Source organism: Lissotriton vulgaris, chromosome 3_1 (genome assembly GCF_964263255.1).
Source record: "Lissotriton vulgaris chromosome 3_1, aLisVul1.2, whole genome shotgun sequence".
Classification (NCBI taxonomy): domain Eukaryota; kingdom Metazoa; phylum Chordata; class Amphibia; order Caudata; family Salamandridae; genus Lissotriton; species Lissotriton vulgaris.
In genome coordinates, this window is record NC_141689.1 from 1,941,021,111 (window position 1) to 1,941,044,110 (window position 23,000).

Here is a 23,000-nt window from a genome sequence, read left to right on the forward strand (position 1 = left end):
TCATTTCCAGTGAAGTCATCACCAGACAGTTTTTGATGCTTCTCTGGAGCTCCAGATTCCCTCAGCTGAGCAAGGCTGCAGGGTAGAGCCAGCAATGGGTTTGATATCCTTGGATACTGCTTCAACCTCGTTCCCAGGGAAGAATCTAGTTGGAGCTGTGAGAAGTCAATCCCACGAGTGATGCTCCTTCTGTGGATCTGCTGGTTAGTAGGCCCCATTCCAGCCTCTGTTCACTTGAAGAAACGTTGCCAAAAAGTTCCCATGTCCTCACTTTTATGGTTAGGCATGGAGAGTACACTCTGATACCAGAACGGGTTCCAGGACCTCAGAAACAGCGTTTGTTGGTCAGGGCTCACTCCAGGGCAAGCTGTTAGCAGGGTCTAGAGCAGGTCCAGTTGGAACTGGTCCGATAGTCTCTTCCAGGAAGGTGGACTTCTTGCAGCTCTTGTGTCACTGAAGCTTAACAGCATGTCAATCAACTGACCCTTGGAGTCCACTTCTTAGTCCTGGGTACATATGGTAGCAGCGCTTACCCTTAGGGTTCTCCTCACAGGTCTCAACAGCAGGTGTAGTCATTCTTCTGTCTTCCACAGGTCCTGTGTTCTGAAGAAGGGACCCATGGGTGCCACATTTTTGGGAGGCACTAGCCTGTGGGTGGGGTGGCTCCTGGCCCCTCTCTAATCAATAGGAAAAATGGTCCCGGGCAACCCAACCCACTTTTGCAGCACCACCAGCTTGCCTGGCAGAAAACAATCAAACACTGCAATTCTCTGCGAACAGTCCAACATGGCAGAACCTTTCTCTCTTGTTCAGAGCTCCCTATGCCCACCCAGAGGTGTGGCTTTCCAAATAAGCAATCCCTCCTCCCAGGTCACTTAAAACGAGTTGTGGGGCAGCTCCCCTCTCACTGGGCTAAGGGCAATTCTTATCAGAAAGACAAAAGGTAGGCAGGACCAGGTGGGAGCTACATCTGCCAGTGACAGGGCAGGCATACCTTGAAGTTAATGAAGAGACCTGTGCACAACTGCCAAACCATCCTGCTGGAAAAAAGGACACCTCCTAGACCCAAAGCCCTTCATGTATAGCTTGGGAGAAAAGCACATCTCACTCAAGGGGAGGCATGAGTGGTGGAAGATGACACATGGAAATTGGCAGATCCAAGAATTTCCCAGCAGAGGATAGGGGTTTGGGTAAATGAAATGAATACCAATATGAATGTCCAATTCATCACCAGACCATTTCCTATTGAATATCTTCGTGTAGATGACTAAGCAACCACAAGACAGGTATGAAGCCCCCAGCACCTTTGTTATGAAGAAACACCAATCATCTCCATGTGCACCTGACCATGACCAACAGTTCAGGGAAAAGTTATAAGTTATCATCCTGCTTTAATACTGGTTGTTAATTCGTTCATAAAATGATTTCCTTCAAGTTCCTGGTCTGAGTGTGAAAAGAGAAGAGGCTCAAATATTTCATGCAAAGAATAATAATTACAAACCAAATCAGCTGGGGTGATCATGATGGCGGTCGGACGAGCGTTCGACTGCCATCTTGTTGTTAAGATCTGACCGTTGTGGAGGAGGTTGGAAACATGCCTTTTAGCACTGGGGCTTGTGCTGCGGCCCGCAAAAAAAGGGCTGCAGAACAAGCCTCACTGCTAACAGGCATGTTTGTGAACATCCCTGCACTGTGGGACAGGCCCCATGCAGTGCCTACCACATGGTGCAGGGATGTTTAGGTGGGCACCATAGGTGCCACTTAGACCCCATACCAGAGGTCCAGGTGGAAAGAGGTCTGATAGGGGGCCCCAATGGCATTTTCTGCCTGCCTTTTCATGCAGGGTTAACCGCCATTAAATGGCTGGTGGAAAGGGACATTGTAATCCCTATGGTGGTGACTGAGCAGGCACCGCCACTATTGTAGGGATTGCAGTCTCTCCGACGAGCCCGTTGGATGCGTAGCAGTTGGTCTCTCAGCCATCCCTACATCGGCTAGCCATTTTAATGCTGTGGGCGGGCCTGCAGGGTCAGATGGCGGTGGGACCACCACAGATGGCCTGACGGTGGCGGTCCCAACACGATCATAATCAGGCCCAATGTTCTAACATCCTACCTGACTCTGTGCCACATAAAACACCCCTTCTCCTGTACTTCAACAATATGATGATTAAATTGCGCATTCACAATCGTTCGAGAGTACTATTTGGCCACAGTGAGGGGAGTATTTCTGGTGAGGATGCTGTCACCCAAGTTAAAGTCACACAATGTTATTCAGTTGTGCAAAAGATTGGTAAGTATAAATTCCATATAGTGTTATTGTAGATAATAATTTATTGCACATGTTTGTGGATATCATCTTTTTTCATGAAGGTATCCATTAATCGATGAATGGTTGTACAGCCAATACATTTCAGTCCCTACCGGTCGGCTGGTCTGGGAATTCCTCACAATTGTAAGGAATTAATTGAAGAAATAAAACAAAAAATAGTAACCTATACAGCAAAGAAAATGTGAGGTAAAATAGTGAAGGCACCCCAGTGTCTCACTGCACACGTGTGAGGAATTTATAATAGTACATTCTGTGACACTCTTGTGAGAAGGGTGACAGCATACAGCACACAAAATGTGATATAACACTGATGCAAAACTAAAGCATTTGAAATAGTCATTGATTTACATATTTCCACATATTCATGCGGTGACAAAACCAAATTTTGTTTTTTAAAGGAGGCTCAGGCAAACAAATCTTTTGTTCACATGTATTGATCTTGGCATAGGTAGTCTTGCATAATGGAATATTTGGCCGGGACGAAAATGTAAACTATGGGCCATATTAACAAGGAAGTAACACAGCGCAGTGCCGCAAGCCATTTGGCTGTGCCAAGCTGAATTACTTCAGAAGCAAAGGGATGTGTCAATATGACGTATCCTTGAGCTTTACCCTGCGCAGGAGCACAATTGCCTGCCATGTGCCAACGCAGGTACTTTTGCACCATGGTGCCTGCATTGCAGGTGATGGAGCAAGGTTTCACACGTAAAGTGACTTGCTCGTACTCAACACTCTCCATAATAATATTAATGTACTAACTAGCATGTTTTGTCTTATTAATATTGCATTACACGACATATTAGGGAAGCTTGTCAATGTGCTTTTACTAACTATAATCCGCTTGCACTAAAATGGCTGCTGCTACGCGGGATTTTCTACTCCGCATGCGTCTGTCATGCCCATGTGATATGCTTGGAGGGAAAACTTCTGCTTCTGCGCAATAGAACTAAGATGGCTGTTATGTGTCCTAATGTGCAAGAACTAGGGGTGGGCGGCCAGCTACGCTCCGTGCACGGAGTGTGCGTAGTGCCGCCTACTCCGCATTTTGCGGAGCGGGCGGAGCCAGGCGGCACTACGCACGCTCCGCAGAGGGAGCGTAGCTGGCCGCCACCCACCTCCCTCCCGCCCTCCCTAAATACTTTAAATTAAAGCAGTCAAATAATTTAAAACTCACTTACCTTGCCCGCCGCGTCCCCGGGGCTTGCTATCTTCCGTCTTCCGTCTTCTTTATTAATGCGCATGCGCGGGCGGCCGCGCATGCGCATTTTCTCGTGAGAAATGCGCATGCGCGGCCGCCCGCGCATGCGCATTAGTAAAGAAGACGGAAGACGGAAGATAGCGAGCCCCGGGGACGCGGCGGGCAGCGGAGGGCAAGGTAAGTGAGTTTTAAATTATTTGACTGCTTTAATTTAAAGTATTTAGGGAGGGCGGGAGGGAGGCGGGTGGCGGGGCTGGCGGCCAGTGGTGTTTGCGGAGTGGGGCTACGCGGAGTGCGGAGGTGGGCGTAGTTTCTCGCCCACTTCGCGTAGCTCCGCGAAGCCCCACTCCGCCAACTCCGCCCAGGGTTAGCAAGAACCTTGCATCGCTGCTTTGTTAAGCTGTTTGTTTTTGCTTAATATCTAACGCAATAGTTAAAATAAAATAATGGGACTAGAGTTGATAGAAATGGTATACAGTGCATTCATTTATTCTGTGTCTCTAAAACTGTTTCTTTTATATATTTTTATATGGGCCTAAACGCTTTGCTGAACTCCATCTTTGGAGAAACTGCGCCTGTGCGACAAATGTCCTGAAGCCACAGAAGCTGTAGCCTTGAATCATGGCGAAGACGGACATAGAAGGCGGAGAAGAATGAACTTCTTGCCTTGACAGAGGAAGCTGAATTGATAAAATTGTTTATTAAAATAAAACATTTGATACATTTCATTACCAGAAGGAATAAAAACAACATGGGTTGATAAAGTTATGGAAGGGGATGTCATGAATACATGATTGACATGTTGCCTCTAAAAAAATATGGTGTGATGGCTACTCCTCGTTTATGTCCAATAAAAGTGTGGGATTCACATATTTGCAACATTTGGGGATGGTACACTGACCTGAAAAATAGTATAACTAAGGTAGGTTTAGCTAGCTAGTTTGTCCGACTTGTCCGAATAGCTGATCGGGGTTCTGGGGAGGAGATCGATGACCCAATCGGGGTTCGACTGTTAGCTGCAGAGAGAGGGTTTACAACTCTGGAGTTATGAACTTTAACTGTGGTGCTGGTCTTAGCCTGTTTGGTCTTATCCTGATCCAATTTTGTCCGTAACCTGTCCTAATTCGGGCTTGCACCTGTTCTTTTCTGCTGGCATCTGAACTTTGGGATTCTATTTTCTTTGACTCGGCCTATGACCAGGGTTGGTCATCACACCGAAATGGATAACTATTAAGTGTGGGTTTGTCATTGTACTGTTTTCCCTTTTCTCTTACCCACCCTCTGTTTAAATGCTTAACGACATTTTCTCTCCAAATCATTCTGAAATTCCTATGTTTTAAATTCTGCAATAGTCTAAACAAAATAGGAATTTTTCTGGAGTTTTTCATGTTCATAAGTTTTTCAAAAGATTTTACTTAGATAAAGATTTTAAAACTTTTCCTGAGTTTGTGGTTATTTATTAAATATTAAATGTTATTATTGCTATCTATTTCCCTCTAACTCCATTGATCCTTTAGGACTTTAGGTATCGGTGACTTGGATTGGTAAGATAAATGGATTAAAAAATGCAAAAGGTAAAAAACCCCAATTGAATAGAGTGTGTAGGTTTATCTCTTTAATATATAGATATTATGGGCCCAGGTGAGTATGTTGAGCAGGTAAGCCTGCGCTCTATCACAGGGATGATTACTTTTCTGCAGGAAGGGACACAATCCCGCACAAAAGTAATCATTAAAGGCATTTTTCTCATAGCAAGAAAAAAAAACGAAGAGAAATAAAAGTATTTCTCCTTGTTGCGCCTCCTTACACCTCCCCAGGTGAGGTGTAGGATTCTGACACATTCCACGGTTTACAAAACATTGTAAATCTGGGAATTCGGCAGAATCAATGGGTGTTGCATGAGTACACCCACAGCAACACCCATGGAACGACCCTTTCACACAAATTTCTCAGTGAAAAGGGGCCATATTTACAAGTACACGAAAAGCCACGCAGGGTGGGTTTACGGGTTTTTGTAAATATGGAGAAACACATGCGCTATCAGTGAGTCACAAAAAATGACGCATCAGCGGCACAGGCAGCTTGTAAATATGGGAAACAGCCATTACAACGCAACTTTCACAACGCACTACCATTACAGCTAAATTTTTACAATGCAGGATCCATTACAACGCATGCCATAACAACACAGATGCTATCACAACACATGCCATTACAACGTGAGTATGGGTAAGTATTTAATTTAATTTTAACCCCTACACTAACCAACACTTACCCTACTATTACACCCCTTGGAGTTAGAATAGTAATTTTAACCCCTACACTATCCAACACTTACCCTACTATTACACCCCCCTGGAGTTAGAATAGTAATTTTATCCCCTACACTATCCAACATTTACACTACTATTACATTCCCATTAATTAAAATTAAAAAAATACTTACCCATACTTACGTTGTAATGGCATGCGTTGTAATGGATCCTGGGTTGTAAAAGTTTTGTTGTAATGGTATGCATTGTGAATGTATGCTTTGTAACGTCATACATTCGTAAATATGCCCCTGAGTGTTTAGTGTGTGTAATTATCAATAATATGTCTTAAGAGGTTATCCTGTGAGAGAAATAGTATGCACATCTTGATGGTGGAATAATATTTGTGATCTTAATTGAGGGTGGAAATGTGCAATAATATTGGATGACATTAAGTTTATATAGCATGGTTGTTGTCTGAGAGGGGTGGGGGTTACAGTTGTGAAAAATTGTTGAATTGCGTGAGACACTAATTGGTAGGGTTTAGTGATTGGTAGGTAACCAGACACTCCTATATACCTGTAGCAGCTCATTGGTTTTACTCTGCATTAACAATGGATGTTCTTCTAGGATAAGATTGTTGGGTTAGATGGCAGGAGGGCTTAGATGTATGAGCATTACTTTGTTATGACAGTGAGAGAAATCATGTATGATAAACTTATTCTTATCTAGAGTTGCTTCTTCATAAAAGCAATGCCTCATATGGACACATATGGTTATTGTTGGAAAACATAGATCATTGTCAAAGATTTTTCTGTATTTTGGAAAGTAGTGAGAGTATCGGAGATAAAAAAAAATAGGAAGCATAGGTCTATAACTATACATGGGTATTTCTTAGGTTGATTGGGTTCTTCTATCAAGTTTGTGAAAGGGAACAGTCTCTGATGAAGTGCAGAGAAATGGGAAAAGCTGGGATCACGGGCCTCAAATGGTGCAAGTGTAGCAAGTCTTGAGAGTTAAAAAGGGTGGAGATCAAAAAACACTAAAATGCCCAGGTGGAGTCTCAGGGCACATTTCTTCACAAAACAGTTTCAGTGACAGTTCTTTTTGAATGGGTAACCCATACAAGGCAAGGGTTTCAGCAGTGGGGAAGGAAAAGTTAAGGGGGAATTGAAGATCACTACATAGAGAAAGGAGCACCAGGTAGAGGCGTTTTAAGGTATGGGCAAAATCGGCAAATGCGCAGGGCCCCCAACTTCTGCGGGCCACCTTGGGAAAGTTAACTCCCTCGCTTTGACCTTGGTCTATTGTAGTTTCTATATGAAACTCTATCTCTTACTCTGTCTCTCTCTACCCCGAGAATTCTTCTGGGTCCCAGGTAACACATATAACCACTGTTTTGTGTGACCCTGTTCAAGTTCAACAGGAAGTAGGTAATACAATTTAAAAAAAATTCCTTACAGGAACCCCCAATGTATGTCTTGCACAGGGCCCCCAAATCCTTAAGATGCCACTAGCAGCAGGCACTAATAGTGATCATTACTGGCAGATTCACTAAGAAGCATAGAGTTAAAAGATGTCTGTATCTCAGGCGTTAGAGGAGGGGAGAATGAGCAGAGGGAAGCAAGTCAGCTTGGCACGGAGTAAGGCATACCGTGATTACTCGCAAAATGAGTCCGATTGAGTGTCCTTCTGTGTTGAGTGTATCTGTATGGTCCCATTAACAGTAGTATTTTGCGATCTGTGTTTGAACAAAGTGTCTGGGTCATTATTAAACCAGTGCATTACCGCCACATCTAGAGTGGAAGCATGGGCATGAATTACATTGTGCAAATGGCATTGCAGTCAGTTTGCATTGGTCTGATGTACTAAAATGAAAAGGAGATTTCTCAAGGTAGAAAAACTGTCAATGATGTTTATTCTCATAAAGCACAGGTGGTGGGGGTGGTAATGGTAGCAAGAGAATGTTGTGATTGGGATTTCAGTGGCATTTGAAGTCAAGAAGAAGTGTAACCTGGTTTTATGAGAAGGTGACTATGTGAATAGCTAGAGTCACGGTGCCCAAATAGAAATGGTGGAAGTAACAATTTAACAGAGGATGGTAACTATATCTGGTAGCCAGTATTATAGTAGGTGGTTTGTTAGTTTGACTCTCGAAGGGTAGGTGATAATGCGTAACATGTGGTTATAGGTCCTCATCTGCTTATTGTGGGGAACGTAATTTGATCATAAACCAAATAAGTTTAGAGATTTCTAACAAACGTATGACTCACTAGTCATTGTTGCACACATTAGTGAAACCTGAAAACTAGAATAAAGAGGCTGGTCAATATACGAGAGGGGTTGGTACTTAATAGAATTTGAGTTATCACAAGCAATAATATATTGTAAACTGGATGCATTACAACAATTATGGGTGTCAAGACTTTGTCATTTCTAAGAGATAAAGGCCCTATCTCATTGGTTCATATGGGCAACTAGATGACTTTACATGTCCTTTGTTGAATTTGTCACCCCCTTTTTCTGCTAGATTCAATTGCTGGTTTTTGGACTCTGCACATTGTAACACTGTTGCCCAGTGCCCAGTCCATGTGCACGGACCACTTAAACATGTTGAAATTAGCAATGCTCCTAACTAGCATATTTAACTTACCTCTAAGTCTCTAGTATATGATACAAGGTTTTTCCAGGAACAACAGCTAGTGGGTAAACCACTGGTATGCCAAACGCACAGCAATATTGCTGTGCGTTTGGTATACCAGTGGTTTCCCCACTAGCTGTTGTTTGTGTAACTTGGCTGGCTGCCCTCCACCAAACAGCACGCATGCTATGTTAAATATGCAATTCAGAAAAGGGGGTGGTGATGAACAGAGTGTCTGAATTAAGCAGACCACTCTTACCCAGTCCAAAGATCAGGGCTTGATCCATCACCGTTTTTTAGCTCACTGCACCATCCCAGCTCAGAACCTGGCTACATGCAAATTAGTCTGTTCCTGTCCCAGTGCATGATGGGAACAGGGCAAACCAAACTACCAAGCCAATTCTTATACTGGGAAGAAAACAAGCTTCCGGGGACCGGTTTCTGGCATTTCAGCCGTCGTCGGCCCGGCTTGCTTGAATCCTGATGATGCAGTGAGCAAGGGACTCATGTCTGAGTATACCCTGCCACACCTAAAGTGGCCAAAAACGATTCAGAAAAGGGGGTGGTGATGAACAGAGTGTCTGAATTAAGCAGACCACTCTTACCCAGTCCAAAGATCAGGGCTTGATCCATCACCGTTTTTTAGCTCACTGCACCATCCCAGCTCAGAACCTGGCTACATGCAAATTAGTCTGTTCCTGTCCCAGTGCATGATGGGAACAGGGCAAACCAAACTACCAAGCCAATTCTTATACTGGGAAGGAAACAAGCTTCCGGGGACCGGTTTCTGGCATTTCAGCCGTCGTCGGCCCGGCTTGCTTGAATCCTGATGGTGCAGTGAGCATGGGACTCATGTCTGAGTATACCCTGCCACACCTAAAGTGGCCCAAAACGATTCAGAAAAGGGGGTGGTGATGAACAGAGTGTCTGAATTAAGCAGACCACTCTTACCCAGTCCAAAGATCAGGGCTTGATCCATCACCGTTTTTTAGCTCACTGCACCATCCCAGCTCTGAACCTGGCTACATGCAAATTAGTCTGTTCCTGTTCCAGTGCATGATGGGAACAGGGCAAACCAAACTACCAAGCCAATTCTTATACTGGGAAGGAAACAAGCTTCCGGGGCCGGTTTCTGGCATTTCAGCCGTCATCGGCCCGGCTTGCTTGAATCCTGATGGTGCAGTGAGCATGGGACTCATGTCTGAGTATACCCTGCCACACCTAAAGTGGCCAAAAACGATTCAGAAAAGGGGGTGGTGATGAACAGAGTGTCTGAATTAAGCAGACCACTCTTACCCAGTCCAAAGATCAGGGCTTGATCCATCACCGTTTTTTAGCTCACTGCATCATCCCAGCTCAGAACCTGGCTACATGCAAATTAGTCTGTTCCTGTCCCAGTGCATGATGGGAACAGGGCAAACCAAGTGGCATGCTGAGGCATGTATAGATAATGCAGAAAGGGTCTTCATAGTAGCACCGTGGTGCAACATTGTATGAAAAACAAAAGAAGCAAGAGAACGAAGACCAGTTGTGCAAAGCGATGGATGTGTCGATGAAAAATACAGTGAAGTCCATGCCATATAGTTTATAACAGGTGAGGAAACATAAACAAAAGAATACCCAATAAATCGAACTATTTCCTTAATTACAAATGGACGAGGTCACCAGGGCTAAATGCCCTGAAAGGAATGTAGGATGGAAAGTCAACCTAAAAAGCGGGCGACCAGGAGAGGGAAATTCCTTTTTATTACTTATAAGTAACCCTAAGGTAGGCCTTAAATGCCCATTGGGACGGGTGCATTGTATTTAAAAGTAGATGTATGTTTAACCCCTTGCATGCTGATGACCGCCCCCGTCCGTCATGCATCACAGTGCTCGTTTGCTGATGACGGTTGGGGGCCGTCATGAACCCGCCCACTCTTCAAAACGGCTGCACATGCGCAGAATCGCAGCCGCGCCCATGGGGTTAATGTTTTACATGCCATAGCAGTGAAAAACATACAAAGTCAGTCTTCACTGTGGCAAGGCTGGCTCTACCATAGGCTAACAGAGGATTACATTATTTAACAAGTGCAAATTCAGTATGGGACTAGCTAGTTAAATTGCTTCAATTTTGGGGTACAGGAAAAGGGGTGCTTTCTGTGACACAAGTCAAGTAGGGCATAATTTAGAGCATAGTGTCAATGTATTTTAACCGCATCGCTGCTGCTGTGATTTTTGCGCTGTGCGGCTGTTTTCCATTTACCGTAATACATGACGAGCTCAGCTCGTCATCCGCACACGTCACCCGTGGCTGATGTCGAGCTCAGCTCGTCATCAGCATCAAGGGGGTTAAAACTTAAACTGATTTTATTTGTTTTCAACACTAGAGTAAAGAACCCTTGAGAACCTCTCCTCTTTTCACACTCTGACCAGAAACTTGAATTCAATTGTTTTAAGATCAATTTATCAACCGATAATATCGCTGGATGATAATTTATCAATGTTCCCTGAAGTGTTTGGTCATGGTCAGGTGTATATCGGGATGATTGGTATCAGGGGCGGTTCTAGGCTCACGGCGGCCCTGGGCAGGGAGCGTAGGTAAGGGGTCCCCGGAGGAACGCAGGCGCGGAGACCAGTGAAGAGGGAAGGAGGGTCAGGGTGTTTGGAAGTGGAACAGAGCTGGAGGCCGCCAAATCCCGGCCAGTAGCCGCCATGTAAATATGTATCCATCCTCAGAGGATTATGTATTGGCGTGGCGGCTGTAGGAGAGTAGGGTCAGCTTTCCTATGGTCACCCTACGTTTTGCTTTTACCTTCACTGGTTTTCGACTTAATGTGGCTGTGGGCCTGCTAATCAAACCCACAGCTCAGCTGCTCTCTCTCTAAATTCACTACAATGTACTTTAGGTGCATTACCAATTGGATACTGGGTCACCTTATGAGCCCCTGTACAGTGTACTATAGGTACCCATGGCATAGATGCATCCAAGGCCTACCAGAGGCTGCAGCATGTATTATGCCACCCCTGGCTGGCCACTCACATTGACACAACTGGCTGATCACTCAGCTGGGGCAAGGTTGTGTAATCACCCCTTGCTTAGATATATTATTCCTATATCTAACCTTATATCTAGACACATATGCACCTATAAGTCACTCCTATGGCAGGCCTTAACAATCCTGGAGGCAGAGTGCTTGGTTTTATGTGAGATGGTGCTCTAGCATGAGCTGAGCCTGTCTGCAGCTTTCAGAACCATGGCCTTCTAGCTGTTCTAGGATATTGCCATACCATATACTCACTGTATAATTTGATCACGAGAGAGCAAATACTTAACAATTGTCAGAACCAGTTGTTGCATCAACACCATATTGACTCAGATCTGACCTCTCCCCAAGAATTGGGAAAGAGGGCAGATGAGAGGGTCAGAACCCTGGTTAAGCAGAAAAACCAGGTCCAAGGTGGTGATCAGAAAAAGGCAGACCAGAAGGGTGGAGATCAGAAACAAAAAGAACAGAAGTCTTCTAGAGGGCCCCAAAAGTCCAATGAGGGGGGGTCCTAAACTTCCAAGAAGAAGAAGAAAGATGGCCACAGAAAACCTTGGTGTAATGTATGTAAATCCACTAGTCACTGGACCAGTGACTGCACCAGGAAAGATTCAGCCCCTACCACTGCTGCCCCTAAGGCAACTGCACCCCCTAGTTCAGCTGGCAGTGGTAGTTCTCAACCCAAGGCTATAGTAGGGTTAACCCTGGGAACTGACATGGATTCTGGCCTAGTCAGAATACCAACTCAGGCTGTTCTTGTCTGTGATGGGGACATGGCTATGTCCTCTACTGTGAGTCCCAGTACTCTGGGCAAGTACATGCAAACACCTTTGATAAATGACAAAGTGGCTCAAGCATACAGGGACACATGTGCCAGTGTCACACTGGTGACACCTAACGTTGAGGACCCTGGACAGATTGTACTGGGTTATAATTACCTGGTGACCAATGCTAGCAATGTCACTACTAAACATAGTGTGGCAATTGTTAATTTCTCCTGGAGAGGGGTAACTGGCCTCAAAAGAGTTGTGGTAAGTGCAGATCTCCCCGTTGAATGTCTGTTGGGCAATGACCTTGAATCCTCAAAATGGTCAGAAGTGGAGTATAGGACTCATGCAAAGTTGTTAGGTATAGCATCACATGTCCTTGCTTGACCAGGTCACAGGCCAAAAAGTGCCTCACTGAACAGGCCTTGGACCCTGAAACTATGGACCAAGTGCCTCCCAAGAGAAAGAGCAGTAGGGTAAAGGCAGTGCCTTCCCCCCTGCCTACAAGTGAAGATCAGCCTTCACAGGAAGCTGATTTTGAGACCTCTGAGGGGACTGTCCCAGAAGAGCTTGAACCTGAACAGGTTGAGTTTCTTGGGACAGGGGGACCTTCAAGGGCAGACTTGAGGCAGGCACAGTTAGACTGTCCCTCTCTTGAACCCCTCAGACAGCAAGCTGCTTCTGATGCTGCTGGGAATACTACAAGTACCCACAAAGTGTAATGGGATGAAGGACTCCTTTATTCTGAGGCTAGAGACCCCAAGCGTGGTGCTTCCTGGAGGTTGGTTATACCTCCGTCCTTTAGGGGTTTCCTTCTTACCTTAACCCATGATATTCCTTTAGCAGGACACTTGGGCCAGAACAAGACTTGGGACAGGCTTGTCCCTCACTTTCACTGGCCCCATATGTCAGAAGATACTAAGGAGTTTCCTTCCTGGTCACTGGCTAGTGACCCAGACTCTATCCCATCTGCTTTCAGCTCCTCTTCATCCTTGATCCGCCCTTGGATCCAACCGGACACTTCTCTACTGGTCGCCTGCAGCATCTTTCTTCAAGGCTGTATAGGATTCAGCGACGAAACCCGACACACTTTGACACCTATGCACCCGCTAGTGGACTTCCACCTGTGGAGAGTGACCCTCCCAGGGCACCATCCAAATTTGCTATCCTCAGTTTCAAGGAACTGAGACACTTGTGTACCACAAGAAGTCTGAAACAAGGGTCTAACCCTACACTTCAGCAACTCCTAGAGCTCTTAGATGAGTCTGAAGCTCTAAAAGCCTCTGGCACAGACCCTAAAGGTAATACTGATGAGGTCCTACCCTCTTCAGATGATACTACTGACCCCCCTGTCTTAGAAGATGAGGAGGATGAGGTTGAGGAAGAGTCTGAGGATGAAGTAGGTAGCCAGGTCCAAGTTAGGAGACTTAGCCAGGCTAGCCTAAGCCAATTTGGGGCTGAGAATGGGACAGCCACATTCAGGCCGCCAAGTGGGCTTAATCAGAGGTATAGGAGGAATAGATCTCACTCAGGTGACTCCATTCATTCCAATGCTTCTAGGGGTTCTCAGAGGGGAATGACTTCTCCTCAGAGGAGAGAACACCAGGCTAGGATGAGGGAAGTCAATCTCAGAATTGAGAGAGAGCAACTTGCCGTAGCCAAGGAAAAACTTGCTTTTGAGAGAGAAAGGAAGTTAGGTGGGCTAGAGCCCACTGGTGGCAGCAATATCCCTAAGGATAAAGACAGGTCCTATGAAAATAGAAACCTGAGTAAGATTGTGCCCCCCTACATAATTGGGGATGACATCCACAAATGGATAACTGCTTTGGAGAGGGCCTGCAAAGTACAGCAGGTACCCCAAAGTCAGTGGGCAGCAAACTTGTGGCTCTACTTTTCAGAAAAAGGTAGTGATAAGCTCCTCATAGTTAGTGATGAGGATGCTAACAACTACACTGCCCTGAAGAGTGCTCTGATTGATGGGTTTGGCTTAACCACTGAACAGTACGGGTTGATGTTCAGAGACACCCAGAAGACACAGACTCATGACTGGACTGATGTTGTTGATTGTGCCACTAAGGCTCTGGAAGGCTGGTTGTTGGGAATTAAAGTTAAGGTCTATACAGGATTGTATAATTTGATCATGAGAGAGCAAATACTTAACAACTGTCAGAACCAGTGGTTGCATCAACACCATATTGACTCAGATCTGACCTCTCCCAAGAATTGGGAAAGAGAGCAGATAAGAGGGTCAGAACCCTGGTTAAGCAGAAAAACCAGGTCCAAGGTGGTGATCATAAAAAGGCAGACCGGAAGGGTGGAGATCAGAAACAAAAAGAACAGAAGTCTTCTAGAGGGCCCCAAAAGTCCAATGAGGGGGGGGTCCCAAACTTCCAAGAAGAAGAAGAAAGATGGCCACAGAAAACCTTGGTGTAATGTATGTAAATCCACTAGTCACTGGACCAGTGACTGCACCAGGAAAGATTCAGCCCCTACCACTGCTGCCCCTAAGGCAACCGCACCCCCTAGTTCAGCTGGCAGTGGTAGTTCTCAACCCAAGGCTATAGTAGGGTTAACCCTGGGAACTGACATGGATTCTGGCCTAGTCAGAATACCAACTCAGGCTGTTCTTGTCTGTGATGGGGACATGGCTATGTCCTCTACTGTGAGTCCCAGTACTCTGGGCAAATACATGCAAACACCTTTGATAAATGACAAAGTGGCTCAAGCATACAGGGACACATGTGCCAGTGTCACACTGGTGACACCTAACGTTGAGGACCCTGGACAGATTGTACTGGGTTATAATTACCTGGTGACCAATGCTAGCAATGTCACTACTAAACATAGTGTGGCAATTGTTAATTTCTCCTGGAGAGGGGTAACTGGCCTCAAAAGAGTTGTGGTAAGTGCAGATCTCCCCGTTGAATGTCTGTTGGGCAATGACCTTGAATCCTCAAAATGGTCAGAAGTGGAGTATAGGACTCATGCAAAGATGTTAGGTATAGCATCACATGTCCTTGCTTGACCAGGTCACAGGCCAAAAAGTGCCTCACTGAACAGGCCTTGGATCCTGAAACTATGGACCAAGTGTCTCCCAAGAGAAAGAGCAGTAGGGTAAAGGCAGTGCCTTCCCCCCTGCCTACAAGTGAAGATCAGCCTTCACAGGAAGCTGATTTTGAGACCTCTGAGGGAACTGTCCCAGAAGAGCTTGAACCTGAACAGGTTGATTTTCTTGGGACAAGGGGACCTTAAAGGGCAGACTTGAGGCAGGCACAGTTAGACTGTCCCTCTCTTGAACCCCTCAGACAGCAAGCTGCTTCTGATGCTGCTGGGAATGCTACAGGTACCCACAAAGTGTAATGGGATGAAGGACTCCTTTATTCTGAGGCTAGAGACCCCAAGCGTGGTGCTTCCTGGAGGTTGGTTATACCTCCGTCCTTCAGAGGTTTCCTTCTTACCTTAACCCATGATATTCCTTTAGCAGGACACTTGGGCCAGAACAAGACTTGGGACAGGCTTGTCCCTCACTTTCACTGGCCCCATATGTCAGAAGATACTAAGGAGTTTTGTCGCTCCTGTGTAACCTTCCAAGCCAGTGGCAAAGCAGGTGGCACCGCAAAGGCCCCCCTGATACCACTACCTGTGGTGGGGTTACCCTTTGAAAGAGTTGGGATAGACATTGTTGGACCAATGGATCCCCAAACAGCATCTGAGCACAGATTTATACTGGTTGTAGTGGATAATGCCACCAGGTATTCAGAGGCTATTCCCCTAAGGACCACAACAGCTCCTGTTGTGGCAAGAGCCCTCCTGGGAGTTTTCTCAAGAGTGGGCTTTCCGAAGGAGGTAGTATCCGACAGAGGAGCAAACTTCATGTCAGGATATTTGACTGCAATGTGGAAAGAGTGTGGTGTAAATTATAAATTCACTACTCCCTACCATCCACAGTGCAATTGGCTTGTTGAAAGGTTCAACAAGGCCTTGAAGGGTATGATAAAGGGTTTACCTGAAAAGCTTAGGCAAAGATGGGACATCCTTCTACCCTGCCTTCTGTTTGCTTACAGAGAGGTCCCACAGAAGGGATTTGGCTACAGCCCTTTTGAGCTTTTGTTTGGACATCATGTAAGAGGACCCCCATGTCTGGTGAAGGAAGGATGGAAGTTACCTCTCAAAAAGCCTAAACAAGACATAGTGGACTATGTACTTGGTCTCCGCTCCAGGATGGCTGAGTATATGAAGTAGGCTTCTAAAAACCTTGAGGCTAGCCAAACACTTCAAAAAGCTTGGCATGACCAAAAGGCTGTGCTGACTGAGTACCAGCCAGGACAGAAGTGTGGGTGCTGGAGCCAGTGACCCCAGCAGCACTCTAAGACGAATGGACTGGTCCCCACACCATTGTTGAGAAAAAGGGAGAGGTTACCTACTTGGAGGACCGAGGCACTCCCAGGAGCCCCCACAGGGTGCTCCATGTCAACAGACTCAAACCATATGTTGACAGGGCAGACATGGGCTTGCTCAAGGCTACAGATGAGGGGCAGGAGGAAGAGAGTGACCCTCTCCCAGACCTGCTGTCTCAGAACCCTGACGATGGTTCAGTTGATGGTGTGGCCTTAGCTGGCAGCCTCACTGACCAGCAGCAACAGGACTGCAGACAAGTTTTACAGTCCTTTAGACATATGTTTTCATTAACACCTACTCAGACTAACTAGTGCATCCATGAGGTGGACACTGGTGACATTCTGCCTGTGAAGAATACGATCTACAGGCAACCTGACCATGTCAGGGACTGTATAAAGACTGAGGTGCAGAAAATGCTGGAACTGGGAGTAATTGAGCCATCAGAGAGCCACTGGGCCAGCCCAGTAGTCCTTGTACCAAAACCTCACACCCAAGATGGTAAGAGAGAGATGAGGTTCTGTGTGGACTACAGAGGTCTCAATGCTGTCACTAGGACAGATGCTCACCCAATTCCCAGAGCTCATTGACAGATTGGCTTCTGCCAAGTTTTTGAGCATATTTGATTTGACAGCTGGCTATTGGCAAATCAGGTTAGCTGAGGATGCCAAGGCCAAAACTGCTTTCTCAACCCCAGGAGGTCATTATCAATTTGTGGGGATGCCCTTTGGTTTGAAGAATGCACCTGCCACTTTCCAAAGGTTGGTGAACCAAGTCCTCACTGGGTTGGATGACTTTTGTGCAGCTTATCTAGATGATATTGCTGTCTTCAGCTCCACCTGGGAGGATCACCTGATCCACCTGAAGAAGGTATTGGAGGCCCTGGAGAAGGCAGGCCTAACTATCAAGGCAACAAAGTGCCAGATAGGGCAGAGTAAGGTTGTGTACGTGGGCCACCTTGTAGGTAGGGGTCAGGTTCAACCACTGGAGAGTAAGATCCAGACCATCAAGGACTGGGCTCCTCCAATCACCCAGACACAGGTCAGTGCTTTCTTGGGCCTGTCTGGGTACTACAGAAAGTTTGTTAAGAATTATGGGTCCATTGTGACACCACTTAATGACTTGACTTCCAAGAAGATGCCAAAGAAGGTTCAGTGGACAATAAGCTGCCAAAAGGCATTTGATGACCTGAAAAAGCCCATGTGTTCTTCACCTATCTTAAAGAGTCCTGACTACTCCAAAGAGTTCATTGTCCAAACAGATGCTTCTGAGTTGGGGGTGGGAGCTGTGCTTTCACAACTTAATGTAGATGGTCAAGATCAGCCTATTGCTTTTATTAGCAGAAGGCTGACCCCTAGAGCGAAAGGTTGGTCAGCCATTGAGAGGGAGACCTGCTGTGATGTGGGCCCTGAAGAAGTTGAGACCATACTTGTTTAGCACTCGCTTCAAGATTCAGACCGACCATAAGACCCTCTTGTGGCTAAATCAGATGAAGGGTAAAAACCCCAAACTGCTCAGGTGGTCCATTTCCCTACAGGGGACGGACTTTACAGTGGAGCACAAACCAGGGACTGACCATGGCAATGCAGAAGGTCTCTCCAGGTACTTCCACTTAGAACATAAAGACACAACTGGTCAAGGTTAGTCTAATGTCCCTGCATTGGGGGGTGGGGGGGTTGTGTAGGAGAGTAGGGTCTGCTTTCCTATGGTCACCCCACGTTTTACTTTTTGCTTCACTGGTTTTCGACTTAATGTGGCTGTGGGCATGCTAATCAGACCAACAGCCCAGCTGCTCTCTCTCTAAATTCACTACAATGTACTTTAGGTCCATTACCAATTGGATACTGGGTCACCTTATGAGCCCCTGTACAGTGTACTATAGGTACCCAGGGCATAGGTGCATTCAAGGCCTACCAGGGGCTGCAGCATGTATTATGCCACCCCTGGCTCGCCACTCACATTGACACAACTGGCTTATCACTCAGCTGGAGCAAGGTCATGCAATCACCCCTTGCTTACATATAGTATTCCTATATCTAACTTTATATCTAGACACATATACACCTATAAGTCACTCCTATGGCAGGCCTTAACAATTTTGGCGGCAGAGTGCTTGGTTTTATGTGAGATAGTGCTCTAGCATGAGCTGAGCCTGTCTGAAGCTTTCGGAACTATGTCCTTATAGCTGTTCTAGGATATTGCCATACCATATACTCTTAAGTGCATTATGAACCTCGCGGTTAAATGCTAACTCTGGTTTGGCTTTATCAAAACATGTTGAGTAAGGTGTCATACGGTTTGGAATACTACCCCATCGCCAGTTCTGGTGACGGGGTAGCATTCCACCCTTCTAGAGGGAGAAGACATGTTGTTCCTACTATTCCCGGTTAAAGTTGACCAGAGCCTCAGCATCACAAAATGGATGCTGCTGCCACAAACACAAGTCTGACCTCCTGCTGCCAGTAGGCCTTCCAGCGAGGAAGGCTTGGACAATAGGTTTACTGCCTTGGAAGGTGCTAGCACCACCCCAGACAGGCTTTTGTGTATTGGGGCAGGGAGGGCTGAATGAAATGAGACACTGCCTGGGGCACACAAGGTGTCCCATGCATAGTCCAGTTCAAACCGGTGCTGGGGCACTCCAGCCCCAGCTCTGGCGCGAAACTGGACAAAGGGAAAGGGGTGTAACCACCCCCTTCCCTGGTCCCACCCATAGGAGGGACCTAGCAGGTAATCCAGCCCCTAGATTTGGTATATAGGTAGGAGCTGAGTCCCAAGACTTTAGATTTATCCTGACTGAAACTCTGAAACGAAACTCTGGACCTTCGACTATCTACTTTGCAAGAAGAAGACAGAAGAATCTCCCTTGTGGTCAAGGAGTGACCACCCTGCACAAGCAGGCACCATCCAGCGATCAACGGCTTGCTTTGTCGACGCACCCGCCGGAGCCCGAGCACAGAGCCTGACAAGAACCGGACTTCCAGACTTCCAACAGCCCGATCCACAGTCCCAGCAGAGCTGAGACCCGTGGAGGCGACGAGAGACGTGGGACCGGCCATCTTGAAAAGTCTGCGACTTGCTTTTTGTGCAGCACCCGAGGCACCCTAGAAGCTTTGCATTGGGAATTGAGAAGCCCCTGCCCCGAGCATCATCTGCACCGAAGATCAGTCCTGCACACTCCACGAGTTCTGCGTGGGGCCCTTCTGCATTTTCCTGCTCGACGCGTCTGTCCGGTCACTTGCCTGTTGGCTAGTGGCCATCTTGGCGATGAACCTTTGAATTTACACCACTGGTCTGGTTGTTCCAGACTGGCCCTTGCTTCCCTGAAAAGAAGCAGCCCATCAGACCTTGCTGGGCTGATTAAGAAGCCAACTTCGATTCCTGCATGGGTTGCCTTTGCCAAAACTTGTTGACTCCAATCTGGAAGCAGACATCGCCCACAGCGAGAGCCTTTGTGGGACAGTCCTTACCTGACTCCTGGTTGTCGTCGACGCCTCCTGGTCCATGTGGCTGCAGAGACAAGCTTCACGACAGCACCTGATTGCTTCACGACATCGCCTGGTTCCTTCCTGGTCACTGGCTAGTGACCCAGACTCTGTCCCCTCTGCTTTCAGGTCCTCTTCATCCTCGATCATCCTTGGATCCAACCGGACACTTCTCTCCTGGTCGCCAGCAGCGTCTTTCCTCAAGGTTCCATAGGATTCAGCGACGAAACCCAACACACTTTGACACCTGTGCACCCGCTTCCTGTGGGTGAGGTAACACGAGTACTCCGGTGCTCCTGTGGGTATTGACTATCCAATTGTCTAGGTTTCAAGTAACTTTCATTGAGTCCAGTCAGAAGTGCCCTAAAATAACTAGTTTCCATCTTTTACGTTCCCATTCATTCTCTATGGTAACTCGCGTGTGTGTTTAGACACTGCACACACATCCCGTGGGCCTCCTGCTTCCCAACTCTTGGTAGTTCAGCGTAGCCCCAGCGATTCTCTATACCCTAGGCCTATTCACTTTCCGTGTAGTGGTCCTTATACCACTATTTTAGTATATGGTTTAGCGTGCTCCTAAGGCCCTACTGTATTTTGTGTAACTTATTGTATTTTAATTAAATATATTGTATTGTGCTTATGCCTCTGACTTCATAAAGAGTTCAGCGGGATGGCCTAGAAATAAATAACATATATATTTTATATATTTCCTGTGTGGTGTCCTTTCATTTGGTATTAAAGGGGTTACATATGGTAAAACAGCTGGCTTCACATGCCCTCTTGAGTTTAGCCTAAGACTGCTTTGTCCATGCTACCACTAGGATAGCTGGTCTATAAGGTTGACTTTACAACCATCACCATAAGGGTTGTTTGGACTGGTGCAAGGTGCTCACTTGAATAGTGAACATCATATACCAGGCCATCTTTTCACAGCGGCCCCTGGGGATTGGCGGCCCTGTGCAGGTGCACAGCTTGCACATGCCTAAGGCCACCCCTGTTGGTATTTCTTCATAAGAAAGGTGCTGGGGGCTTTACACTGTCTTGCGTATTTTTTAGTCATCTGTTCATGAATTTGCAATAGCAAATGGACTTCTGATGGACATGCCTATGGTCATTCATTTCATTTACGCAAGCTTCTATCCTCTGCTGGTAGTATCTTGCCTCGACCATGTATTACTCTTGCCTGCTTTTACTTGCTTCCTATTTTTCCTAATAAGAAAGGATCCTCCTCCACTAGGTGTGAGTTACTATCACCTTCCTTGGATTGGTGAGCTGGCTTCCATAATTTTTGACTGGGTTCATTTTTACGAAAGACTTATTGTTTGACGTGGTCAAGTGCATCGAGCTGCCCCTTGAACTTGGTGCTCAAGGTTTGAATCCCGGCCTCAGCATAAGACTCAACATCTTGTCATTCTGTGTAACTCACTTAACCTCCCTGTGCCTAAATGTGTCAAAGATTGATCTCTGTAACACCCCCTTGTCTCCCATCCTTCATGTGGTTTGCAAAGCTCCATTGCTTCACAGCTAGGCTTGTGCTATATAAATACCAAAATTTGGATAAAACAATGGTAAATATATTAGATATAGAGCCTGAATCCACGCTCTCATTTCTGAAAACCGAAAGTCAAATTGAATGCTTTCGTTACTGATTCACCAATAGTATCTTGAAGAAAGCGTTGCTCTTCTGTGTATTTTTTTTAATTTTACCCGTGGACAGATATGTACAATGAGTTGCACTTTAAATACAGGTGCAGTGCTTACCGGTGAACCATTTTTTACTCATGTCTATATCTGATAATTACCTGGCAGCAGTTACTGATGTAGGCTTTGAATAGATGTTGTAAATTGTTGTCCACAGAATTAGCGCTAATGCTCTGTGGTTCTTCATATGTGAGGCAGATGTATCTGAAGAATAGAGCCCCAATTTATGATAGCAAAGAAGGGGGTCAGTGTATTTGTACATCTCAGCAAAGAAGTGGGACGATATAAAACAGGGTTTGCCATGGGGACAAAATGAGCACAACACATGTTTTAGAAATTGAAATATTGATTGTTGGCATGTTAATGAGCAAATTCCATTTTCATTTGACTTTTTCTGGCTGGTACACGCAGCTTTGAACCCAGACAGTGACATGGGCTTATAATGAATACAAATGAAATACAAATGTTAGCAGCAAATTGTGAGCTTAATGCATAAAACACCATAACTACATTTAACGAAAACTATACTTGAAAACCTCCCTGCAATATATCACACCCAATATTCCCTTTAAAATGTATTACTGCAACATAGAGTCTATGGGGGTCATTAGGATGGCGGGCAGATTGAAGGGAGCAATCCGCCCGCCATCCTTGCTCGAAATCCCCCCCGCCATTTTAGTATGGCGGGGGGGACCATCGCGGAGGGAAAGACCGTCCGCCGCTTTTCTGCCCAGGGTCGCCTTGTGACCGGGGGGGGTGGGGGGGGGGGTGGGAAGGAATAATATGGTGGCGGTGTCTATCAGACTTTTTGTTTGAGGTCCCAGGGGTCTGATTTAGTTCTGGCTGGCTGTGTCACTCCGTCACTATAGTGACAAATCTCCCGTTTGCCGAAATATAAATCCCATAGGAAATATTGGATTTAAATTTCGGCGACTGGGATATCCGTCACCATTGTGACGTAGTAACCCATCTGCCAAGATCCAAATCAGGCCCACCGTCTTTAAATAGGTGGCGAGCAATGAGTTTTTAACAGGGCTACTTACACCTTAGATTTGACTCCTTACTCCCCTCCAGACCATCAAACGGGCCCTCACATATCGCGCAGTAATTCATTTAAAAGAGTAGTTGATTTGATTGTGGCATTGGTATCAGTGGGAAAACCAAAACCTATTAGAGGGGACTGAGGCTCCTTTGGTCGCTCCCACGG

The 23,000-nt window shown here is 46.1% G+C and overlaps 1 protein-coding gene across 2 annotated transcripts in view; it reads right to left on the reverse strand.

Moving 5' to 3' along the window:
- LOC147728656 (kynurenine/alpha-aminoadipate aminotransferase, mitochondrial-like) overlaps window positions 1–23,000 on the reverse strand; it is a 486,130-nt gene that overhangs the window by 157,246 nt on the left and 305,884 nt on the right. The gene's annotated exons all lie outside the window — the stretch shown is intronic.